We start from the raw sequence: 21,827 nt of genomic DNA, 5'->3' as shown, positions 1-21,827 counted from the left end.
AAATAACTGAATGGTATATTTCTAGACTTTGAAAGAAATTGTAGTAGTAGATTGTATAATGTTTCCCCAAAATTCATATTCACCCTGAATCCAAGAATTTGATCATATTTGGTTATAGTTTTTGCAGATGTAACTAAGAATTGAGATATGATCATACTATAATGGGTTCTACACCCAATGGAAATGTCCTAATGAGAGACATAAAAGGACATAGACAAAAAGAAGAAGATAATCGTTAGAAAGAGTGTCAAGGTCAAGAGATGCAAGCACTACTAGAAATCATCAAATCTCGGAAAGAGGCAAGGGAGAGTTTATCATACAGCCTTCAGAAAGAACCAAACCAGTCCCTTGATTTTGGATTTCTGGTCTATTGAAGTGGAGAGAATAAATATCTACTGTTTTAAGGCACGATCTTTGTAGTAAATAGTTCTGACAACCTTAGAAAACTAGTACATCACTGTAGGTATAAAAATAGACACACAAGAAGTCTAAAGTATTTAGCCTCTTTTATTTTGCTATCAAGAATTTTATTACATGCAGAGACTCTCAACAATATTTCTGAATCCCACTGAAAATAGACAATGCTTTCACTGGTTATTGTCTGATCCCTGAAAGACCTCCTACTTCTCTGCATTTGATTTTCTTTTCTTTTTTTTTTTTTTTTTGTCATTTAATGGCTTCTTGTAACTCTTTTTCCACTCATTTTCCACTTTGACCTGGTTTTTATACTATCCTCTCTGCCTCAAGGTTATGCTTGCATTTTCCTTCTTGTTTTCCTCTCCCATGCTAAGCAAAGACAGAGCTTTTTATCTCAAATTGTTTGCACTGTGGTCTGTCTCTGCCCAAGCTTGAAAACAAATCTGCATGCAGATATCAGGAGGCTGAGTAGTTTTGTAAAACAAACAACTCACCAACGAAACTACACTTACTCTATACCTGCACATGGCCATGCACATGTGTGTATTTCCTACATTCTGTAAAATGTCTTTTTCAGTATGTCTCCTTTAACTTTATTGTTACGGTTTTCTGCTTTTCAAATGTCCATTGAGAATCAGTTTCCTAGCACAGCTGGTAGATCAGCAAGAGAATAAAAAAGAGATGGCTTAAACATATGCTAATCGACATGGTGCTGGTTCAGTGTGGGCTACAAAATAGGCAATATTACAATTCTCAACTGCTCTACTAAATAGCAATTACTGAACACTTTAAGGTCATATCAAAACTATCCTTCCTGGTGAACTGTCAATACAGAGTCCCATCTGTATCCATCAGAAATGTGTGATTTATGCTATTTTAATTAGTTTATAAATAATTCATAAAAGTATATGCCTGCTTACCAAGACCTGAGAACCGAATTCCTACAGCTTTAGATTTACCATTATCCTCTCCTTCATATTTTTTTCATCTTCTTAAGGAGAGGGTGACTATTTAAAGATTGAAGTTTATTCCTGATTTAATATCTTCATTTAACTTTGTAATATTGAGTCAGATCAATTAATGTACCAATATTTTTTGAACTGGCTATAGAAAAATATAAGGCTTATCAGAGAATCACTGATATACCATAGGCTGCATCATATTATCTAGGCATATTTAGATCATTGTTCCAATGTCTAAGCAACTCTCCATCCCAATTTATTTATTCAGTAGTACATGCATTCATTTGCTCCTTAAGAAAAGTCTATGTAAGGACACCTGGGTGGTTTAGCAGTTGGGCATCTGCCTTTGGCTAAAGGCATGATCCTGGGATCAGGGATTGAGTCCTACATGGGGCTCTCTGCATAGATCCTGCTTCTCCCTCTGCCTGTGTCTCCACCTCTTTCTCTCTGTGTCTCTCATGAATAAATAAATAATATATATATATTTTTAAAAGAAAAGTCTATGTAAGTTACTGCCAGAGGTTCAAATACGATTAACATAAGACACTCAGGATGCCTATATTCTACTACAGTAATTACAAAATGTTGTTTGTGAATTAAATAGGTCACATATCTGTGTTTTACCTGCATGGTGTTTTTGTTAGTGTTTTAAACATGCATTATGTTTGCTTTTCAAAATTTAACAACTGAAAGTTTTCACATAACAATTTAGAATTATGACTTCTATTGATAAAATATCCTAGACCCTTAGGTTAGATGTAATTTCCTACTGATTTATAAAATGTACATTGATGTTTTTCTCATAATATTACCTTTGAGCATAATTACTATTACCTTTAAGAACAAGCACATTTTTGATGAATTTATAATGTTTCAACTTGCCGAGGTTGAACCTTATTCCCCTAAATTATCTTCCCTATATTTTCCAGCTCAGGCAGTCTATAGGATGCCTTTGGGAGATTCTGAGCTCAGAAGGGAAGCAGTGACCACTTTGCAGCTTTCCTGTTGACTTACTTGGTGTGAATCAGCAGCTGGTGCAATTGCTCTACCTTCCCCTGGATCCCCTTTAAGTTCTCAAACCCCTGGGCCAAGTGTATGTTTAGCTTTGTGACAAAGGGTCCCAGGTTCTGCAGGATACCCTCATTACCAAGGTCAGAGGCAGCAAGATTTTACACAAGTTTCCATCGGTCTTTGTGAACTCCAGCTTATACTTATGGCTTCCTGTTTGCCCTTACTCTTCCCACTTTACGGTAGTTTCCCCTTTCTTATTTCTTGCTCTATGGACCTCAAGCTTTAGCATCAGGTCTGTAGATAGCAACCTGACACACAGATTAATGAGCTCTCACAATTGAATAAGGTTAAATCCTTCAACAAATACATATGTGTGTATACGTATATACATACACATATACATATATGATACGTATAAGATAGTTTATTTAAGATACTAAAATAATATATTTAAAAGGTAACAAGATATTTCAATGATCTATACAATCCTACTCAAATTTGTTGTGTGAACACTGCCACGACTCTGTGAACTGTTACTCAGTCCTTATTGAAATGATATGATGTGTTTATTCTAACAATAATACTTTGAAATTTTGAAAGCTTTTCTTTTGCTCATCTATCTTTACATTTGTTTTCTTACAAAATACTGATAAGGCTGCAATAGATTGAGAAGCAAGCAAACAAATTGGTTTATCAACACAGATAGTGTGTCAAGTACTGATCCAAATGTCTTTATTAGTCCTTCTAGCATATGAATCAAAGTGATAGAAGTCCCTTTGTTTTGACTGATAGTAGGATACAGGATATGTCATGGAAGAGTCGAGATTTGAGTTTGATGCCATAAACAGGCAGCTATAACAATCAAGTATCTTTCTCAGCATGTAATTTTAAATAGAATATATTTTCCAGTTAGGATGTCCAGTTCTTTGGATATGGTTTCTTCTGTGTTTATCCTGAATACATGAGTTCTTTTGATAAATTATGGAGTATAGTCCAGCTTTATTACAGAGTTCCCCCAGTGTAAATCTATGAAACTTTGATAAGGGTATTTCATTTCAGTCAGTTATAAACAGAATGGCAATTAGTATTTACCTCTTTAGCCAGTTCTGTTTCCTCACTAGTAGCTATGTAAAGGGTTAACGGTTATAAAGCTATGTGCCGGGTCAAAGACATGTCCACCATAAGTATAGTAGAGGGGAGTTGTAGTAGATGTGTTTAGTATTCTCTTTCTCTGGTATCCATAGTATCTGCATTATAGAAAAATCTACAACTCTTTCTGACTGCCTAATTCCCAGAATTCTTTTGAAATGTCAATACAAGTTTGTTGTGTTTTCTCTAAAACACCTGTTTTCAGTATCCATCTCCAGCAAGCAAAAGCTAACTGGTCAAAAAAATAGATCACGATCTATGGCTATTTTATCATATAAAATGCAATGACCTTATCCAGATGATCTCTTGAACTTCTTTGCATCTATAAATTCTGTGATTGATTGTTTTAATCTGTCATTCTTTCTAAAGTACTTGTGGTGAGTCTTCAGCTGCATAAACAGAGATTTCTATTCATGAGATTATAGACAAGACAAAGATGTGATATTACAGTATATTTTAAGACAATTCAAAGCTGTTTAGATGTTGAGTCAAGCAATTGTTTAGAATTTGGAAAAGCTAAGATCATATTAAAAATTTTAATGGAATATGCCACTTGGTGAAATGTCATGGTCGTTAGTTGCTTTGTTCAGTGCAACACCTTGTTTTTAGATTTCCTTTCCTATGCTTCATGGATTGGGCCTCCCTTCCACAGGAATGGTCATATAATCAAAGTTATATGCAGTTAATCTGCATCCTCCAGGGAAATTTGCTAGATTCATCAAAAAATCACTGGCTTTGATGACAGTGTATTCTTGAATTTACATAGACTGAATATATGTATAATAAAGCCAAGAGAGAAGATATCCAAGAGACAAGAAGAGGGGAAAGACAATTTTCTTTGAACCTGTGGAGTTAGCCGCCATTATTCTTCAAAAAACAATTAGAAGGGCAGTATCACATTGGGAATAATAAATTTCACTTGGTATTCCATGGAGTAATTTAAATTAGGAGATGCCCTAACCTTTGACTGCTGTCTGCAGGGATTACCTTACTTATTATCATTCTAACGTGATTTACCTGCCCCATACCAAGGACCACACCTTGAAACTGACTTCTTCATTAGCAAAAAGGTCAGCTTCAAGGTTCATGTTTTTTTATTTGTTTGTTTGTTTTGAAGTTGATGCTGCCTCTGTAGTGTTCTTACTTTGGCCGACCTTGAATCACAGCCTTCTACAATCTCTGCAACATGTTGCTTTCCTATCTCTTCGTTCCTCTTCCTCTACTACCCTCTGGAATCTGCGCCTAGAGCAACTGTTATGTACATAGACTTGATTTTAGGCTCTTGTTATGCTTGTTCATGTTGTGTTTGTAATTTAAACTGCTTATGGGCTCAGTATGACATGTATACTTTTCTAGGCAGGAAATCCTTGTTTTTTGTAAAGCCAGCCTTATGGTCCATCATGGAGGGAAACTGCCCTGCTATTAAAATAATAATCTAATATCTGAACTTTACTTGGTTAGCTCTGTTCTTGCCATTGCAGAACTTGCCACTCCTTATTTCAAAGCATACGTGTCCTGATTACCTGTCTCATTCTGGCAAAGAAACAATGCAGTGATACTGGATTAATACCCACGAAGTGTCCTTAAATAATAAAAATTCAAATGAGAATAAATTGATGGTCAGTTTCTATGAGGAATAATATAGGTCAGTATTGTCAAAGCCATTTGGCATGTGAGCATTTGAAATCTCCTTGACCTTCATATTCCTGTAATTTAACTTTCCTATGGCTAAAAATTTTAAAGCAGCTGTTATGATAATTCGGATCAAGGTCTTTAGTGTAACGTTCTTGATTGAGGAAACCTTAGTCACTTCCTTTTTAAAGCAAGCTATTAAGCTCTTTTTATTTTTTTCAGACTCAACATTCACACTCACATAGACTCCCAAATAGCTCCCTCCCCCCATAAACTATTGTATGACTGCTTCATTATTTCACAGATATTCAAAAATATTAATTTGCAAACCACTTCTTAGCTTTTGTTCCTAAAAGTTGTGTCGTCTGGGTTTGGGATGAATTTCACAGTGGCTTATAGTGTGAAAATAGGTTTCCTGGGAAAATATAAAATCACCAATGGCAGAGTGAGTGTGAAGAAATCCAAAAGCACAGAACCAAACTCTCCCATTCTTCTATAGCAAAGGAGTCTGGACCAGGCTATTTCTGGGCCAGCAGTGTGGGTTTGAATTCCAATGGAGGAACTTTACCTCTTGTTTTTCTTCTTTTTTGCAGGTCCATATGCAGATTTGTCAATAGTGTAATATACAGAGTCTGTATTTTACAGACCAGGTGACTGTAGAAGTTATCTAGAAACTCCAACTAGTAAAGATTAGAGACCTCAGGGCCCATAGAACTTGGCAATGCCTTCTGCTGAGATGGGCATGTGGGTGGGGAATGGGAATCCCTTAGTCTGAAGGGAAGCTGAGCTTCAGCATTTCCTGCTGTAGAAGGGGAAGTCTTCCTCTGAATGTGTTTGGGCATCACAGATATAATTCCCAGAATCATTCTCAAACAATTCTGCATGTTGCTCCACATCCTTCTGGGCAAGCATTTTATTTAATTATTATGATAATGATTAAAGCCTACACTGAAGCCTCACTGTGCCATTTTGAAAGGTCTTTAAAAAAAAAAAAAGATTTTATTTATTTATTCATGAGAGACAGACAGAGAGGTACAGACACAGGCAGAGGGAGAAGCAAGCTCCACACAGGGACCCCGACTCAGGACTCCATCCTGGGACTCCAGAATCATGCCTTGGGCCAAAGGCAGGTGCTAAATTCCTGAGCCACCTAGGGATCCCCTGAAACGTCTTTTCTATAGTAATGAGTTATAGTTTAGAATCGTGGCATAACAAGGATGTCTTTGATTCTACTAGCAACTGACCACCTTAGATAGAGTCCAAGATAAGCAAACATTGAATTGACTACTCATTTTGAATTTTCATTATATAAAAGGATACTAATTTTAATTTATTCTGGGCTTATATCCAGGTTCACAACTGAACTTCCTAGCCAAACTCTAAGTCTCAAAACCTAATTTTCTTTTATATATGTAGACATAATGTCTGGTATTAATTCATTCACTGTGCATTTACCAGATGCTCCAGATATGTGCTTGATATCATGCGTGGGAGTTGGAAATCAGAGAATATATGTATTCTATGTTAAATATGAAAATTATAAGCAGCCTGGATTTTGGAACACACAAATCTATGTTCTGGTTTCAGCATTTTGAAGGAGATTATTTACGTTTTGAGCAGATCAATCACAAAATTGCACTTTTTTTTTGTTTTTATTAAAGTGCCCATACTTCAAAGAAAACTTGATTTTAGAGCTGAATGTAAGCTGAAGTACTGTTACTGACTAGTAATTTTATGCTTCTGGATTTTACCCAAAGCAGGCATAATTCGGCTTAATACAATGTTTGAAGAATTATATTGAGGTTTTGTTTAAAAAGGCTTCCATGAATTTTTATTGTAATACCTATGACTCTGCAAATATAAAGCATTGCCAATATTCAAATGTTCAGCTAGGGGATTAACAGATATAAAATAATAAATTCTGAACAAAAACATTTTATTTAGGGAAAACTAGATGTATCAGAAACTATGAATAAACATCAAATAATAACATGCAATTATTGATTGACAATCGTAGAAATTTTTATGTCTACTGTGAATGAAACTTTTATGATGACATCAGTATATTTTTTTCCACATCTCATCTGTAAACATGCTAAGGAATTAATGCTATCTGAAAGTTATGTGTAACCATTTAGTTTTCAAGCACTGGAGTGACATCATATTTGTGTGCTAAAAAAGTCACTGTATCATCAGGGTGAATGATAAGGAGGGGAGGGGCAGATCTGTTCTGGTTCACTCTCTTTTCCTCTTACTCAAGCGCTAATTTGCTAAAATGAATCCATTTGATATTAGTCTATGACCATAAAAGCAATGTGTTAGAGAGTGATCCTAACATTTAGCATGGAGATTTTGACCAGATAGGATATAGTTTAGAATCTGTGGGCCATAGTGTCTCTGTTCTGACTATTCAACTCTGTCATTATAGTGCAAAAATGGCCGTGGACCTTATGTAAATGAATAGGCATGGCTGTATTCAAATGAAAATTTATTTACTCAAATAGGCATCTTTCCTAAGAATGAAAGTTTGCCAATCTTTGGTGTAGAAACTGCTTTAAGTCAAAAGCACTAGGTGGCTACTGGGATACACAGCTCCTCCTATCCCGATGTACACAATGTATTTAGAGAAGAAATATGATATTCATCATAAGCTATTAATTGTTTGGGGTTAGGATGCTAATAATATATGCAGTTCTCAAGTTATACATTTGCTATATTTTAGCATTTAATTTTTAAGTTGTTTATTTCTAGAAGGAGGAATAGATAGTTAAAAATATGATATATCAGCTAGATGAAATATTATTGAGTTAGCGTATATTTAATAACCAATAACTAGGTTAAATTCATTTTAATATTTTAAATGGGACAGCCCAGGTGACTCAGCAGTTTAGCGCCACCTTCAGCCCAGGACGTGATCCTGGAGACCCAGGATTGAGTCCCACGTTGGGCTCCCTAAGTGGAGCCTGCTTCTCCCTCTGCCTGTGTCTCTGCCTCTCTCTCTCTTTCTCTCTCTCTCTGTGTGTGTCTCTCATGAATAAATAAATAAAATCTTTAAAAAATATATTTTAAATATAGACTCAAACACAAAGAAGAAAATGTATAACTATAGGAGCATAAGGATTGTATCTGTGTGGAAAAAAGGCATCTAGACAAGTGGCAAAGCCTATAAAGTGGTAATAAAAATAGAGATGATTACATTTTCTTGAGAATCTTCTAATATTACCATTATATTATGTAAAAATGTTTTAAAATTAAAAATAACTTTATTGCTTAAAACACATGGAAAATTTTAATAGAAATGAGCAAACTTTGTCAAGTAGAACACATTATTTTTTGACAGAGAATAAAAGATAGAAATTACAAGAGAAGACTTAGGAATGCCTGGGTGGCTCCATCAGTTAAGTATGTGACTCCTGATTTCAACTCAGGTCATGATCTCAGGGTCCTGGAATTGAGCTCCGCATCAGGCTCTGAGCTCAGCATAGAGTTTGCTTGGGACTCTCTCTCCCTCTCCCTCTCCTTCTCACCCTGTTCACACTTACTGTCTCTCTCAATCTCTCTAAAAATAAATAAAATTTTAAATTAAAAAAAAGTCATAGGTATAATGAAACAGAATTACAGATGACTTGATACTAATATATGGCATAGACTATGTAGATTAGTACAATTTTGTTTCTACTTATAAGATTTAGAAATAATTTAACCAACACTCTGTTCCATGTATCTATGTTCACTTACAGAGGAACATAAGAGAATTATCTCTGCTCTGTGTTTAGGTCCTACTCTAATTCTTATTAACTGTTTGTTGTATCAATAGTTTGTTGTGATAAATAAATAATGATAATCACTATTTAGATAGTACATAATGTGTTTGCTTCCTTAAAGAATCAAAATGCACAGGCCAGAGATGCAGCTATTATGTCAATCTTTGCTTCCCTCCACACCTGGTGGATATTTCTCAATGTGAATGATTGAGATTTTAAGAAAATTAGCCTGGATTGTAGGAGACAAGTGGATTTGTTCAGGTAATATCTATGGGTAAGCCAGTCTTAATTTTTTTTTTAATAGCAAAGATATAAGACAATAAAGATACGGCTGAGCATCTAATCAATAGAAAAGAAAAGGACCTATGTGTAGGTATTTGCAATAGCACAATTTTCAGAAAGAACCAAATAAATTAGGAAAATTACCTTTATTTTCTTGCCAAGATTAAAAAACTTTTAAATCAAAATTCATACAAATTTAGCACAAAGGAAAAGAACTATAAAAATATTGGAAAAAAAGTTAAAATGTTATATTTTCAGTAGTTGAAATGTGGATGTTTGTCTTCTCTCTGATCTTAATAATGAGCATATGTTCTTGTAAGGAAAAAAATACACTTCAAAAACTTCAAAATGTGACCCTTTGTTTTTTGTTTGTTTGTTTGTTTGTTTGTCTTATTAAACCAGTATACCTATTCATTTGTTCTAGAAAATCTGTTCAGATGATTTTTTTAAAAATCTAAATATATTTTAAGTGGAGCAAAACAAATCAACATTTATTTGAACATCTTTAATGTTACTTTAAAAATTCTTCTTAATTGGGATATTACATTGGGGATTTTGCTAAGGGAATATAAAGTATAAGAATATTTAGATGTAGTCCTACTTCTTGAAGTGTGCCTCTACACCCGCTTTTATTTTTTATTCTTTAGTACTCTCTTCTTGAAATGTTAAATTTGGTATTTTTGTGCTCACCCAACTGAAATGACAACTCCCTTTATTATTTTTTTAAACCACAATCCCAATATTCAATATTTATCTGAAAAATCTATCAATCTGTTCATCTATCTCTCCAATCTTCAGTATGTTAAACAATCACTACTGGTGATGTAATAAAAACACACTTGATTTTGATCTCATGTCATTCTTTTAAAATATACTTAGTTTAATATGTAGGCTGTTTTTGTACTGTGCAGACATGGAAGACAAAATTGACATTTTACTTTCTGGCCATATCCAGAGGCTCCTCAGACATTTCCATAGCTTAGTACCTTTTTCTTGAGTTCCCCTGATACAAGCAAATGAACGTCTTATCTGCATAGTCAATGTTAACTTCTTTAAATTCATTGTTTAACACCAGCTTCTTGCAACTGGGTCTTCTAGCTCTCTAAAAAGGCCTATTATGCAAGGCAATGATTCCCCTACTCTGGCTCTCTCTTTTGTGTTCATAGAATATACTCACATGTCCTTGACTTGAGTACCTTTGGGAGAACAAATTTATCCTATCAAGAATTAAAGAAGAAACAAAGCTGCCTACTGGCTTACCCAGCAAACCAATTAGTGAGATTATTATTCTCCTAGATTTTGCAGCCTGGAGTGAGACTGAAGTCCAGAGTATCCCCTATCTATAGAGACATAAGAATGTGTGATGATGCTCACTACTGATGCTTACTCTGTTTAGAAGTAAGATGAAGGAGGTAGCTCCCAAAAGTTCCAAACCCAAGAGGAGGCAGCTGTGGTCCACAGCACCAATTTTCACCAAAGAAATATCTTTATATTTTTCATTATTGCTCCTTTATCTGCCTGAAGTGCTGAATATAGCAAGATTCATAAAACAGATTCTATAAGGGGAGGCTGGGTGGCTCAGTCAGTTAAACACCCGACTCTTTATTTTGGCTCAGGTCATGATCTCAGGGTTGTAAGATCGAGCCCCCACCTCAGGCTCCATGTTCAGTGGAAAATCTGCTTGAGAATCTCTCTCTCCCTTTCCCTCTGCCCCTCCCTCGACCCCTCCACCCCCTACCCCCACTGGTACTTGCTCTCTCATTCTCTCTCAAATAAATAAATCTTAAAAAAACAAAACAAAACAAAACAAAACACAAAAACAGATTATCCAAGATTTCTTTTGAAAAAATCAGCCTACAGGGAACCTCTGCCTTATACTTACTCCAGTATCTTATATTTATTGTATCAGTACCACAGTAGAAATAAGATATAAATAGTTCAATTTTTTGTCACATATATAAATAACCTGTAGAAGAATTTCATCAAATTAAAAGACCTTAAATATTGGGAAATTATACAAAAAGTAATGACTAGAAATCAATTGATGCATGGGATGCCTGAGTGGCTCAGCGCCTGATCATCTGCCTTCAGCTCAGGGCATGATCTCAGGATCTGGGATCGAGTCCCACATCGCTCCCTACATGGAGCCGCTTCTCCCTCTGCCTGTGTCCCTGCCTCTCTCTCTCTGTGTCTCTCATGAATAAATAAAATCTTAAAAAAAAAAAAAAAAAAAGAATTGATTCTGACCTGGCAAAGGTGATTTACATAGTTTACATATATCCAGGTGTGGGAGAGCAAGACCTCAGCGAGTAAAAGAAACAGTAAGAACAGGGTCACACATAAATGGCAACAGCTTTATGCGTGTGGCAAAAGCCAATTATTCCTGCCTTGGTGGGTACTGAAAGCAGGAATGATGGTGGATAGGCAGCCAGGAACTGAGGTCAGTTCCCCCATTGCTGTAGCCCCATAGTTCATATTCTCTGAGACCCCTGCCAATAGGCAGGTGCAGTTCCCTGCTACCCACTCATGACCGATTTCTTGATGTTTCTCCTTCCTTCTTCCACATACTTTACATCCTAGATAATAAAACCCAGATCCAAACCGGACTTGGGTCTTCACCTCGGCACCTGCACTTCTTGGTGGGCCTGGTGGGGTAGCCCTTTTGGGCTTAGGTAATCATTTTTTCCCTATCTGAATGCACCCCACAGCTTCAATGCAGAGAGAACATCACTTTAAGCACTATGATTCTACAAAGTGATTCCAGTTTTATTGGACGTTTCACAATAGTATAACATGATGATATGGCTAATACATTATTGAACTGGTGTGTAAGAAGGGACAAGAAAGTAAGACTAGTTGCAAATTAGAGGTCAAGATGTCTTTCCCAAGAACAGAATAAAATCTACAACAATATAAAGATGGATACTGTTATATTTTCCTTATGTTTTTTTGAAAAAAAAAAGTATTAATTTTCTTTAAGCTTTGAATCCCCTTTACTCAACCCCCAAAAATTTCATGTACTCTTCACCTAGTTCCCCCAAAGGCTATATCTAATGTAACTATAGTACCATATCCAAACCAGGAATATTGGTGTGTGTATAGTCTTGTGCCAATTTGTCACATAGATAAATGTTTGTAACTATCACCAGAATTGATTATATTAGCACAAAGAGCTCCCTTATTCTAGTACATTATGGGCACATCCATCCTCTAAACACAGTTAACCACTAATGTGTTCTTCATCTCCATTAACTTTGTCATTTGTAAGAATGTTATATAAATAGAATCATATATGTGACACTCTGGGATGAACTTTTCCATTTAACATAAAACCCTTACATATAGTTGGGTCATATTTTTAACTCATTTAGCAATATCTGTCTTTTAACTAGTGTACTTAGTGTATTTATATTTGAGGTAAATAATGATTTCTTAAGGTTTAAGTCTGGCATTTTATTTATTTGTATTTTCTATTTTTTGATACTCTAGGTTCCTCCCCTTCTTTTCTATGTGTTATGTAAACATTTTTTTGAATACTATTTTCACATATAGTATCTTTTGGTGCAATTTTCATAGAATATTTTAGTGGTTTCTCCAGGTTTTGCATTTCACAGACATAACTTATCAGAGTCTAATGATTGACTTTGGAAAACAACTTTTTCTTAATTTGTGTCTAGTGTAAAAATCTTTCATTACTTTAAATCTCTTAATCCCCCCAGTGTATGATTGTCTTTAATATTTCTTCTATAAATATATTAAGAACCACATCAGAAAATATCCTTTTTGTTTCAACCATTAAGTATAATTTAGAAAACTCAAAAGGAGAAAGACAACCTCTTGTTCCTTTCATTGTTCTTTCTTCCATTCTGATGTTCTTAGATTCCATATTTTTACTGTGCCTTTCTGCTTAAAGAATTCCTTCTAGATATTCTTTTAGGATGTATAGACTTGTGACAAATATTTTTAGTTTCCTTTGTGCAGAAATGTCTTTATTTATTTTCCATTTTGCTGGATATATAATTCAGTGTTGGGAGCTATTTATTTTTAAGAATTTGAAAATTTTTGTACCACTTCCTTCTGAGCTCCATGACCTCAGGTGAGAAATCCACTCATGTTAATTCTTTTTCCTTTATATGATTTATCTCTCACTACTTATAAGATTTTTGTTTGTCTTTAGTTTTCAGAAGTTGATTATGATGTGTCTTTGTGAGTTTATTTTTGGATTTATCTTGTTTAGCGTTCACTCTGATTTTAAGATTTTATGTATTTATTCATGAGAGACAGAGAGAGAGAGAGAGAGAGAGAGAGAGAGGCAGAGACACAGGCAGATGGAGAAGCAGGCTCCAAGCAGGGAGCCCGATGTGGGACTCATCCCGGGTCTCCAGGATCAGGCCTTGGGCTGAAGGCGGCGCTAAACCACTGAGCCACCCAAGCTGCCCATCACTCGGATTCTTAAATTTGAAATCAAATTTGGGAAATTATCAGCAATAATTTCTTTGAAATTTTTTCAGCCTCCACTTATTTTACCTCCGTCTAAGACTCCAAGAACATGAAGCTCCTTATGGTGTAAAGTTAGGTTATTTACTTGTGATCTTTCTTTTGCTCTTAATGTAGTCATTTATTAGAGCATATTTAATTTCTGAACATTTGTGCATTTTTCAGTTTTCTTTTGTTATTATTTTCTAGTTTCAGACCACTGAAGTTGAAATAGACACTTGGAATGATTTCAATCTTCTTTAATTTGCTAAGTAAGGCTTATTTTGTGACTTACCACATGTTGTATTCTGGAGAATGTGACATGCGTGCTCAAGAAGAATGGATATTCTGGTGCTATTGAGCGGACTGTTCTGTTAGCCCCACTTTGTCTAAGACATAATTCAAGTTTAGTGTTTCCTTATTGATTTCCTGTTGGAATGATCTATTTGTTGTTGAAAATGTGCTATCGAAGTCTCCTACTCTTAGTTCTGTATTTCCTTAATATATGTAGGTGCTTCATTGCTACATGCATATATATTTCAACTATTTTATCCTCTTGATGAATTGAATTCTTTAGCATTGTGTAATGACCTTCTTCATCTCTTGTTATAGTTTTTAACTTTAAATCTGTTTTGTCTGATATAAATATAGGTACTCCAGCTCTCTTTTGGTTTTCATTTTCACGGAATATCTTTTCCCATCCCCTTACTTTGAACTTATGTGTGTCCTTAAAACTGGTTTCTTATAGGAAGCATATAGTTGGATCTTGATTTTTAATCCATTTAGCCACTTTTGTGCCTTTCGATTGAAAAATGAGGGAAACAGAAGACTTAGGTTTAGTGCCCAACTCAGCTTTATGTGTCAACATGGCTATGCTATAGCCCCAATTATTCAGTCTAATATTAATCTAGATGTTACAGTAAAGGTATCAGGTATCTTGTATATGATATTAAAGTCTAAAATCAGTTTGTTTAAAATAAGGAAGATTATCCTAGATAATGTGCATGGGCCTGATTAACTCAGCTGAAAGGCATTAAGATCAAAATTGAAGCTTCCCTGGGATGCCTGGGTGGCTCAGCAGTTGAGTGTCTCCCTTCAGCTCAGGGTGTGATTCTGGGGTTCAGGGATGGAGTCTTATATCAGGCTCCCTCTGAGGAGCCTGCTTCTCCCTCTGACTATGTCTTTGCTTCTCTCTGTGTGTCTCTCATGAATAAATAATAAAATCTTTAAAAAAAAAATTGAGGGCAGCCCTGGTGGCGCAGCGGTTTAGCGCCACCTGCAGCCCAGGGCATGACCTGGAGGTCCAGGATCGAGTCCCATGTCGGGCTCCCTGCATGGAGCCCGCTTCTCCCTCTGCCTGTCTCTCTCTCTCTCTCTCTCTGAATGAATGAATAAATAAATAAATAAATCTTAAAAAAAAAATTGAAGTGTTTCTTGAAAAGAAAAAAAAAAAAATCTACCTGTAGATGTAGCTTCATTTTGTACCTAACTGTTCTAGTCTGCCTTTCATGGTCTGCTTTATGGATTTTGACCTGCCAAACCAGCCCCCACAATAACATAAACCAATTTTCTTTCAATAAATATTTTGGTACTTGGAAGTGTTATGCTATAATAAAAGTCTTTGCTATAAGAAAAGTCTAAAAATATGGAAATGGCTTATAATAGGATAAGAGGTAGGGGCTGGAGGAATTTTAGGAATCATGATATAAAAAGCTCAGATTTCTGGGAAGATACTGTTAGTAGAAATATGGATGTTAAGAATTACTAGTGAGGACTCAGGAAGAAGTAAGGAGCATCATGGAGAAATCCTGTATTGTGTTAGAGAATATAGATATCATCATAAACAGAATGTTGGTAGATATATAAATGTGGAAGATTCTTCTCATGAGGACTCAGTAGGAAATGAGGAACACATTATTAGAAACTGGAGGAAAGGAGATCTTTGTTATGTAGTGGAGAAAACTTAGCTGAATTGAGTCCTATATTTAATTCAGGTTTTTTTTTTTTTTTTTTAATCTCACAATGAGCACTCATTTATCTTCCTGTGTGTCTGCCTTGGCATTTCAAAGCATCACAAATAAACTACAAGTTCTCAGCTTTTAAGCACCTATTTCTGTTTCTACCCGCTATTCTGCCTCCAGAATTCTGTAATTTCCTAGCTAGATCTCATGTCAAAAGTGAGAACACTTTCTTAGAGATTTGTATCTCTTGATTTCCTTCTCCCATATTTTCTTTTTTAAAATTAATTTTCATGCTGTTGTATTTTCTGAATAACCTCCAATGCAATCATTTGAAAATCTTTCCTTCCTATTCCAAGAATGGTTTGAATAGATTTCTCTCAAAAGTGCCTTTTAAGCACGTTGGACGGATGGATTTAGAAGCTATTGTTTCCTCAGTCAGGTTTTATCTAATCTTTCTTAATATTTAACCTTATAAAGTTTAAATTCAATTTTTAAATATATTCTGTATTTAAATGTTATTATGGGTTGAATTGTGTTCCCTTCAATTTACATTTTGAAGTCCTAACTCATATGACTATATTTGGAGATAGGATTTTTTAAAAGATAATTATGATAAAAATGAGACCATATGGATAGGCTTTACTCCCAAATGGTGTTCTTACAAAAAGAGGAGGTTAAAACACAGACAAACACATCAGTAGGACAATGTGAAGATACAAGGAGAATATGATGATCTGTAAGTAACAGAGAAAGGCTTCAAAGAAAACAACTCCGACAATACCTTGATCTTGGACTTTAATCCTGTAGAATTGTGGGAAAATAAATTTGTGTTTAAGTCACCCAACCTGTAGTGTGTGTTAGGAAAATCCTAGCAAATACAAATTTTTTTTGGGGGGGGGAATACAAATTTTTGTATGAGTAATGAAAGCTTTTCTATACATTTCCACAAAATATATTATCTGTATTCTTTTTTTTTTTTTCTGGAAAAAAGTTAACCTTTGTAAAATGATTATCATTATCTGCCTCAATCAGTGAGCTATGCACTTGGTTCCATGGAAAAGCAAATTTATAATATAAGAATATTGATTGTTGCTGATTTCATTTGGAAGTTGTGTTTAAAATGGAGGCTTTTCAATTCATTGTTTCTCCCTCTTAAATTATGGAGTTGTTCTTAACCATTAATTGAAGACCAGATTCCAAATGACCAAATTTGAATTACTCAGTATAATAAATATTGAAGTAAATAAGATGAAAAAAATTAATGGATCTTTTGAAAGGATTTTTTTAAATGTAAGCAATATTGCATAAACAGTTCTGAATTACTCAGGTAGACAAAACATGTCAATGAAAGAACACTAATTTTTTTAATTGAAATTTTGAATTTACACAGAAATGTGGAGTCATATAACCTAGAAAGAATTTTAATTTTAATGTACATGCAACTTTTTGTTTTATTGTTAATATTGTCCTTCTTTTGAATTAAAGGAGGAAAAAAAGGAGACAATGGAATTTCTTCAATGCTTAGCTTTTTCTGAAATTCCTGGTCTAGCCTCGAGTACACGTTATCTATTACAGTGTGTGAAGAAAGAACTTTTATCAAGCTTTTGGTTTTTGTTTTTGCCTGTTCCTTGAAAAATTTGGGATTATGTTCCAAGAGAAGTATCTACCTACCAGCACACTATACTTCTCACTTTGGTCTCTGTTGTGCCCAAGATTGCGAATCCGAAAAACCACTAAGGAACTGACACCGTTGCAAGTACATGAGGGTTTATTTACAAGCTTGAGCTTCGGTCCAAGTATACTCCACACAGTAGAGCAGGGGCTTGGACCCCAAAGTGGGTTACAGCTGGGTTTTTTATGGGCTGGTCTAGGGGATTTTCAGAAGGGGTGGAGAAATTTTTTCCATTCCAATATGGGGGAAAATGTGGGAGAGTTTCTTAAGATCTGATAGGGGATTGATTCTCTGCCAAGGGCATTCTGAGCTCTGTTGTCTTTCTGATATGGGATTTCCTGCCGAGGACATTCTGCATTTTTTCCTGTAAAGTTCAGCTCTTATTCCCAGGGGCCTAAGATGGCTTTACTTGTGCTACAGCTACACTTGAGGTGGAATGGCCTTAATTTTCTCAGCCTCCACAGTCTCATCACTTCCAACTTGGTCTTACAACTTTAAGAAGTCTTTGTTTTTTTTCAAAACTATTCTTTCATAATTGTCAGAGTAATCGATTTATACTACAAACCTAACATGCCATCAAGACTTGTCCCCTACTTAAGCCTCTTCAATAATTCACATTGCTTATAAGCTTCTCTTATAAGTTTCTGCTGGGCTTCCTGCACGTCTCATTCCAAGTCAAGCTTCTGTGACTGATAGCATTACTTCCTCTGTGTTCATCTTTTTTTACTTGTATCCTATGTTTAATTGCCATTTACTTTCTTCTTCTTCTTCTTTTTTAATATACAACCAAAAGAAATATCAAACATCTTTCCATTTTATAATGATCTCTCTTCTCACAACTATCCTCTGTGGATTAGGGAATTGCCTTCTTGTTTTATTCATTTATAACTTCGGTATATTTGCAAATAATATTGAAAATATCTCTTTCCTTTTCTGTCTTAGGTTTTTAAAAATAGTGATCATACTTGATTGCCTGTATTTCTACTGCTTAGTATAACATTTTTACATAGTAGCCATCCAATGGATATATATTTGCTGAAATAAACTGCTTTTTTATTTTAAAAATTCTATAGTCTATAAAATGGAAACATTCTATCACATTTCAAAAAAATCTATCATATATAATATGTTATTACACTATAATAATAAAATTATCTTAATTTACTACAAAATATCAATGGTCCTATAAGGCAATATTTCATATTTTAAAATACACGTTCAATTTACTCAAATGTGGGTGCTTATAGAGTCAAAGTTGGCAACAGTTTCATAGAAAATAACTGAACTTTGTAGTTTGTGGCATAAACACTGAGAAGAAAACATTTCTTTCTGTACCTATACAGATAATTTGGGTTGCTAGACTATCCCGATTTAGATTGGAACTGGGACGTGGTGAAAACTAACCATCCTGCTCTCTTGCAAAATGTGTCCTGGGATGCCGAATGACCACAAATGGTCAGGAACTTCAGCTTTATGTCTCATTCAATAATATCTCTCGTCTCTCAAGAAACTAAAATGAAGAGTGAGTCATAAGGAAATCAATAGTGTTATATTCAAACAAGGCTATTTGGACCAAAACACATTCCATTTTCTCATTAACCATGGAGCCAAAGCAGTGAGGGGACAGAATTTGTATTCATTTGAAATCACACACAGAGGGAACTGTTGCTTCCCATTGCCTGGTGAAGGCTCCAAAGTGCACAAAATTAAATGTATTTTATTAAAACTAACTTTAAAAATGCATACTGTTTCCTCTCATTTACTTAATAATTGATTAATTATAGCCTGCTTTACTTCTCTTAGAGATATTTTTCAGATTCATTTGCCCATTACATTTTTGAAGTTTGATTGGCTTTGGGAATTGTATTTTAACAATTCAATTTAATTGAATTTTTAAAAGATTAGAAGAAATTTAATTCCTGTTAAAAATGATAATACATCAATTTTCTAAGGTCCTTAGTTGGGATTTATTATTTCTCATTTTTTATGCTTTCCAAAGCAAAACAGAGGTCTTACAATTGGAAAGGCAAGAAGGTTGTTTCTATCTCTTCCTGGTGCCTTAGGGCATACTCTGTGGTTGAACAATACAAATATATGTGGGTCACATATATTATTTTAAATGTCCTAGTAGCCACATTAAAAAGCATAAAATAAACAGGTGAAATTAATTTAGTGCTATATAGTATTTAACCTAGTATAGCTAAAATGTTTTTTCAACATGGAATCCATATTATCATTAGTAAGATATTTTACATATTTTTTAGTGAAATATATTTGAAATCTGTGTATTTTACACCTACAGCACATCTACATTTGCACTAGCCTCATTTCAATTGTTCAAAGTAGCTACTACAGTGGACATCATGACTCTACTTGATCTAAATATAAGACAATAGTAATACAGAATCCCTTTGGAAGTTGCATCCTTTGATTTCATTATCACCCGAATCTTAAAATTTCTTGAACATTTCCCTCTCCCATCGTCACTAACACCACCAAAACAAATATCATTTTACTTGAAATGTCTGCAAATTGTACAGGATGTGGTAGGTTTTTGATCAGTGCTCAGAGAGCAATTGGCATTTGAATTAAACCACATGAAGATAACAACAGACATTACCAATTTTAACAGCTGCTAAATGGTGTTAATTGCTGGCTGTAGACCACAAGCTGAGCAATTTTCTCTGTATTGTACAAACAGAACAAAGCAAGATAGAAATAAAACAAAAAGTATTACCCTCATTATAATAATGTACAGTCCTTGGTAATATAATGTCTTCTTATAATGTATGTTATTTGAATTTGACAATGAACTAGTATGAGAAAAATGATAATATATAAAATTGCTCACTTTTATGTTCAAATAATAAATGTTTGAAATATTTTACACACATACAATTAGAAGTGTTCTACACATTTTGTACGTTTATAAAACTGTCAATGGATTAAGTTCTTGATATTTAAATTAATGAGAAGGAGAAGTAGTTAAATGTTGAAGGAAGCTTGAAAACATGAAGCGTGGCTAACAAATTTTTTTTTTAATTGTCCAAAAGAGGTGGAATTTATTAGATCATTAGACTATGTTGACTGAGCTAAGTTCTATCAATATTTAATAACATTCCAGCTCATTAGTTCCTAAAATGATGGCTACAAAAATATTCCATTCCAATCAATGAAACAGTAAAACAATAAACAGATTACATGGAGAAATTAAAAGTGCTCAGTTATTTAAAATAGTATACATAATCTTTATACTTTATTCTTATTAATATGCACTATTTAAATAAAGATATGGATTTATTGTAGACTGTTTCATGGCCTAGTTTAGGATATGCATTAATATTATTTTGACAAAAGCTACTTACATATAGAATTACCTTGATTTCTTATGCTTTATAATCATCTGTTGATCATTTTCGCTTTAGGCTTTGAGTTTGTAGGCCTGTATTGTATCATGTACATTTCAGAAAGAGCTAAATGAATTGTGACATTTGCTACCTAATATCTGCTGGAACTTTATTTTTCTGCCAGGTCATTTCTTAACAGTAGCCAAGTTATTAACTATTTATCAAGATGGCCTCAATATTCGCCTTGACTTGACTAAATTTTATACATATATCTTCCTTCTGTAGCCACTGGCCATTCTTTACTTTAGAAAATTTGCAATTATAAAATCTTTCTCTGCCCCATTGAGATGTAAATATGCTCCCAACCTCTTGCCAGCTTTGCAATCCAAAAATATCTTTTTCAATGACTTAGGAGCCATTTTGAAACAGTCATCAAAAAGGACAGGTCTCTATATATCATTTTCTATGGAATGATAAATACCAATTAGCAAATGCAGATGGCCAATTATATTGACCCACCTTTCCCATAATGTCCTCCAGTACCTCTGCACGAATTCATCCACTTTTTTTTAAAAGATTTTTTTTTTTTTTTTTTTTTAATTCATGGGAGAACAGAGAGAAAGAGAGAGAGAGGCAGAGACACAGGCAGAGGCAGAAGCAGGCTCCATGCAGGGAGCCTGATGTGAGAGTCAATCCTGGGACTTGAGGATCATGCCCTGGGCTGAAGGAAGGCACTAAACTGCTAAGCTACCCAGGGATCCCCCTAATTCATCCACTTTTGAACTCTTCTGCCTTTCCTTTCAATGAAGTTGGAGTTCAGTTCAGTCTTTTTCCCCTGTTGCAGTAGTCTCAAATCCTAGTATAATTGTCTTGTCTTGTATAAAATCTTCCTTCTTGTTGAACTCTATCCTGCTTAATTCCATCTGGGGCAATTTTTCTTTGACACTATCAAAAGCCCCACATCTGGAAATAGAGATGAAAACCTTGGAAATTTACGTTGTCTAATTAAGCCTTGCACTCATGGTATTCTAGAACATTGTACTTAATCTAGTTTGCAAGCAGATACAACTAATTGCATATATTTTAAATATTCTCAAGATAAACAGTAAGTCTCTCTTTCTCAAGGGGTGACTATTATTTGTCACAGGTGATTC

Source organism: Canis lupus, chromosome 23, assembly GCF_048164855.1.
Source record: "Canis lupus baileyi chromosome 23, mCanLup2.hap1, whole genome shotgun sequence".
Taxonomy (NCBI): domain Eukaryota; kingdom Metazoa; phylum Chordata; class Mammalia; order Carnivora; family Canidae; genus Canis; species Canis lupus.
Note: the sequence above shows the minus strand (reverse complement) of the source record.